A 6,000-nucleotide genomic window follows, 5' to 3' on the forward strand; every position below is an offset into this window, starting at 1 on the left:
TGTTAAGAGTAATAGCGTTACCTCCCTGTATGCCATCCAGGTTTATAAATGTGCAGTTATTGATGGGGCATAACCGAAAGTAACACTGTTTTCACACATTTATTTGTGCTCAGCTTTGATGGGCCTTATGCTGTTGTAAATCATTTTCCGTCTTGATGTACTGTGATGCGGCTCTACTCCATCGTATTGCTATATGTGTAAAAGAGCAAAATGAGTGGTAGCTGGATTACTTCTCATATTTCCATGAATATACATTACAGTACGACTCTACATAAGCCTCTGAATTTAAATGAAGGCACTAATTGCTTCCCTCAGTCTCAAGTCAGTGCTGTGAATTGATTTTATTGTGACTTGAAAGTTTTGTGACCAAACAACCAGGGGTAAAATGTAGGTAGAACGACAAAAGCAACTTATATTTATTTGCTCCTTTTCCCTACGGTCCACCTCAAGGTATCTTTCCACCGCCATTACTTTTGAGTTTGTTTGGGGATGCAAAATATTGGCTCAAAAAGTCAAACAACATGAGCCACTCTATCAATGTCTTCAGTTTTCTGCTTTTTGCTTTAACACTTTTTATTTTTTTAGATTTGGCCCATTTGTAGACCTAATATACAGTAGCACATCTGTTACCTGTAAGTTTGTAAATATCTGAGTGTATATATATATATATATATATATATATATATATATATATATATATATATATATATATAGTGTGTGTGTGTGTGGAGAGAGATATTGGCTGGCAGGCCCAGCTCCATGATGCATTTCGTCTTCTCTGTGATGTTTTTTAGCATGTGAAAATAATGGGGTTGTACTGATGGACAAATGTTTTGTGATTGTTTGTTACCCACTGGTACCATTACCAAGCATGTAAATAAAAAAAAAAGCAAATACTAAATAAAAATCTCCGCAAAACGTATGGTTTTCAGTCTTCATCCACTTTTGTTTCATGTTATCTGAAGTATGTATGTATACAGTATTTCTGTAGAGCAAGCCTAGCCAAAAGGCTGTAGAGTGCTATACATGATCAAAGACAAGTCAGCTAGTAATAGGAGAGCAAGCGTTGCGATGTAGTCTTTTTTTTTTTTTTTAAAGAAGTGTCATCCATTCCTTTCAAAATTGGAGCAGCGTTGGGACAGTGCACGTGGACACGGGGATGTTGTTCCATGTGCATAGAATGAAAAAGTCCTAGTGTCTTGTTTTTTCTTTTTTTTTTTTTTATTCACATAACTTAGTCTGAGTCTATGTGTGATTCAATAACCACCAAAGTTGGTTAGATTGTCTGCAACATAATCAGTTGTGTTGGTTATGATGACTTGGAGTACTATCAGGATGGAGTTGGTGCATTTATTTTTCTTAGGCCCTGGATGAGACATTATGTACTTCTCTAAGGGTTGTCAGCATGGAGTCTGATGCAAGAGTGGATGTGCTTGAACAGCAGTTCTGAAGTCTTTTTCTGGAGGAAACAGTTCATCTTTATCTTTAGAAGAGATAGCTGGTACCAGACCATATTATGTTGGCACTGTGTTACTTGAGGGTGAATTTGGTGTCCAGGATGAATCCAAGTGAATTGGTATTTGGTGAAAAATTAGGGTCGAAGCCCTTAATATTCATGTCATTGAGCCCTCTTGGTAATGTAACTGGTTTGTTCTATTCTTGACAAATAGTAATTATCCCTTGGTTGGGTTGAGCTTCAGGTGGAGGCTGGACAGTCACGTGTGGAAGATGTGCTTACAATGTTTGAGACATTGGCTGTCTAAAATAGAGGAGATTTCCAAGTGGATTTGTGAATCATTGGCATAATAGTGGATCTTGATGCTGTTATTTGGTAAGTAGACTACCAGGGGCCAGGTAAATTTTGAAGATGACAAGAGACTGTATGGAACCCTGGAGGACTCTACATGTGATTGAGGTCTTTTTTGACATGGAGGTGCTCATTTGAACAAACTGGTGTCGATTAAAAAGGTAGCAGGAGAACCAGTGAAGGCCATTGCCACTGAATTCCATTTAAGACTCCAGGGTGCATATGAGGGTAAGATGGTTGACTGTATCAAAGACAGCTGAGAGGTCTTCTTCATCTGTGGTCAAGAGAACATTGTTTCTAATGTGTAAGATTGCTTTGTCCATGCTGCAGCATGATCAAAAGCCAGACTGGTTTTTGTACTCTTGATGATTAGCGTTGATGTGATCCTGGAGTTTAACATTCACTGCTTTTGTCAGATCTTAATGATGAAAAGGAAGTGAGTGATGGGCTGGTATTTGGCAAAACCCTTAAGTATCTAGTGTGTGTTTCTTTAGGAGTGGGAGCATCTGGCCTGTCTTGAGAGCTTCTTGAAAGATGCCTTGAGTGAGGGAAATATTGGCAATGCTAAGTAGAAGTAAGAACATTGATGAAGGACAATGGTAAGACATCATTTTCATAGGAAGTGGTTGAGTGTGTCAGCGGGATGTAAGAGCGATAGGGTGTTGAAGCTTGAGCATTACAGGATTCTACAGCAAGAGGTGGATGTAAGAGATTAATCAGGCTTGGTTCTTTCCATGTGCTGTCACATCGTCTGATGTCTTTGATGTATTTATTACAGCGGACCTTTTGAAGTTGCTTATAATAACCCTGTTCATGAAATTGTTGCCTAGATGACTCCCAATCCAAAGATTAAAAACATTTGTATATAGGACTATGTCCCAGGAGAAACATGGAAATATGTACTCTCCACACAAATCTCAATTCCAAATGTGTTTTGGCCAGGCTCATTATCACATGAAGTTTATGCTATTGTATGTATTTGTGGAAAAGTATTTTAAGGAAGGAGCTATTCTACAAGTTCTGACTTCCCATTCTCTGTCTCTCCAGTAGTGATAGGCCTGGGTTCCAAAACAGCCATTAAAAGCTCAACCCACTTTGTGCCACAGAGGTGCGGTCCCTTGCTTACCTGAAGTTTGATTCACAGAGGAGGCTGATTGTCCAGTATCTGAGGCAGACCTCGACATTTGGAACCTTAGTGGTGGTGAGCAACCGCACCAGGGTACATGGAGGCGAGGACCCTTCTGGAGTATTCCAGGGGGTGGCACAAGACTGGGGTAAAGAAGTCTGCCCCCGATCAGGAAACCCCTAGGCAATGCTGTTTGAGATAACATGCCTATCCACCTACATCGAATGCCATCTTTCATCTACCATTCTTTTTTTTCTAAGACACATTTTAATGAGTTTTGTTTGAATCCACAGGAGACAGAAAATACAGTTAATTATTGTTAAAAGGAAAACACAATTATTCATGAAAATACAATACTAGAAAGAAATCTGTGTCACAGACATTTAATAGCATAAAATGGAGAGGTCAAATGTCATCACAATTGATTTTTATACTAGAGTTAATTGAATGAGGATTAAAAGTGCACTGCATAGATTGGTGGAACAAGTAGGGTATGACTTGAGCATGAAGCATGACAGTAGTTTGAGCACAGAACTAAGGAAAAGCAGTTGTAGAGAAATAAAGTCTGAGTGCAGCAATATAACAGAACGTGACGGCATTGGGTAAATAGATGAAGCACGAGACTACCATTTAAGGAAAAAAGTCAATTTCTGTTTGGAGAGTCCTAGAAAATCACTATAACATTTTGGTGAAAGTCCGTGTGATAGAATAAGGTGCATCAATGTCCGGTTGTCTAAGGAGAATTAATTTTTTTATGATCTATTCATTTTCCCCAGATATGAGCTGAGCAGGAGGTGTGGCTATAAGTACATAGTGGATGCATCCTTGGATAACATAGGGCACAGTCCCTATGACCCACCATAGTCCTAAACTACCTACACTTGCTTCTGAGCCAAGACTGAATCAATCCCGACACGCATATTCATATTTTGACTTGACTGTAAAAAGTGACACTCTCCTACCCATGGAGACAAACCAGAAGAGGTTGATGCTGTACAAGGCCCTGAGACTGCAATGGACAAAGAGGGCCGACCCAGGCATTCATAAAGCCAGCCCGTTTCCAAGCGTGACTGGGTGCGCCAATCCGATCTGTCTGTGTCTCCAGAAGCAAGTAGAAGTGGCCTAACGACAGCAAGAGAGCAGCACCAGTCCCAGGAAATGACAGAACCAATGGGGACCGTCAGGACACTCTGTGAAGAGGCAGCGAGACCACTTGGGCGAGGAGCTGGCAAGGCATATTCAGAGGGGTTCACGGGGTGGCGACAGGCGCGTCGCGCATGATAGGGGGGCTGCGCAGGGAGGGGTAATATAAAAAACCATAAACATACCTTTGGGTCCCACGTCTCCTCTCCTGCTCTCCTTGTCGAATTCGAGGAACGGGAAGCACAGCCAGGCCCCACTGACCAATCACAATGCGGCAATGCAACAATTTGATTGGTCTGAGCGTCCTGGTTCGATGCTCAGCCAGGGAACGGGGGCCTGGGTATGTTCTCCATGCAGGCTGTAATGCAGCCTTCATGGAGAACGGGCCGCCCAAAACAGGATTATCATTTTATGTTTCTACTTTGCACTTCTTGAAAGCATTGGGACGACGCTTCCCAGCTATAGTGGAGAAGCCGCCCCTGCTCCTCCCCTATACTGGGAGTGAATAACTGGCAATGTGAGTGTCCCGACAACACTAGAACTCTGCACCAGCGAGGAGGTCTCGTAATTCGTGGGGGTGAGGGAAGAAGATGGTGAGTGAGAGGCTCCCATCCAGTGCTGAACAGCAGAGCTGCAAGAGGGTCTACAGGGTAGATAGACTCCATCTTAAAGCTCGGTCTGGAAGCCCGGGCCTACAGTAGAAGAGAACAGTTACAAAGGGATCCAGGCCGGTTGGAGGGAAGTCTGGGGAGGGCCCCATTAAAGCCTGTGAACTGGTGTTGTAACATAGTCCCCCTCAGTACGGCAGAGCTGCGGGTGGGCCTCAGTACACTACTCTGGCATGAGAGCTCTTGTTTGAATCCGTGAGGGGGGTGTTCCATGTAGCTAGCAGGGGGTCGCCCTCAGGTTTTATTCCGCCACTGGGCGAAGACCTGTACATCAGAAAGGAGTGGGCATTGGAAACTGCCTGGGGTGGGTGAGGGTGGAGGTCAATGAATATACACTGATAATCCTTGCAAGTGACTTCCTCCTTTCCTTTCCCCCTCACACCCAATGGGTTAGTGGTAAAGAATTGGAATTAAAATATTTAGTTTATACAAAATAAGTATTTGACTGGACATTGATTTATTGTGTGTGCTGTATGCACATTGAGTTATGAGTTGTGGTCACTGATCTGTATCTAGACTTTCCTCCGGGGGAGCTTTGACTGCTCATGTGATGCTACCAAACTGAGAATCAGGTGATTGCCCCAGTTGAGTGGGATTCATAATAGGGTGGGTCAAGGGACATCAGGGGGGAACAGCGTTTACAACGCAACTTTTACCACGCAGTACCTTTACCACGCAACTTTTACAACGCAAGTCGTTACAACGACTTGCGCTGGATGGCGCTGTAGGATAGGGAATAGTTTAATTTACCATCCAAAATCGTTCCTACTATCCACGGGGACTGGAGTTGGAATAGTAAATTAAACTATTCACTATCCAGCGCCCCCCAACGCAAGTCTTTGTAACGACTTGCGTTGTAAAACCTGCGTGGTAAAGGCATGCGTTGTAAAAGCATGCGTAGTAACGACATACATCCAACATCAAGAGTAAAAGGCCATAACCACGTCGGTTGGACCCAATAACCCGGCTGTCCCAGTGGCTATCTGAAGGGGCTTCTGACAACAAGTTGTATTTAAAAAAAATGTTTTTTAAATAAGAATTTCACAGCCAGCATTTTCTGCATTATTCTGTTTTAGCATAATTGGTTTAAAAAAAAAAAGGTCTTGGAGGTAACAAATTTAAACAATCACAATATATAAATTTTTATGTTGCTTTTGCAAACCACAGCTATAATTGCCATCAACCTTCCTGATGAATATTATGCCATTCAAATAAGCATGAAAGGAGATGTGAGCCAGTTCTAGATTTGAATATTC

Source organism: Lissotriton vulgaris, chromosome 1_2 (assembly GCF_964263255.1).
Source record: "Lissotriton vulgaris chromosome 1_2, aLisVul1.2, whole genome shotgun sequence".
NCBI lineage: Eukaryota > Metazoa > Chordata > Amphibia > Caudata > Salamandridae > Lissotriton > Lissotriton vulgaris.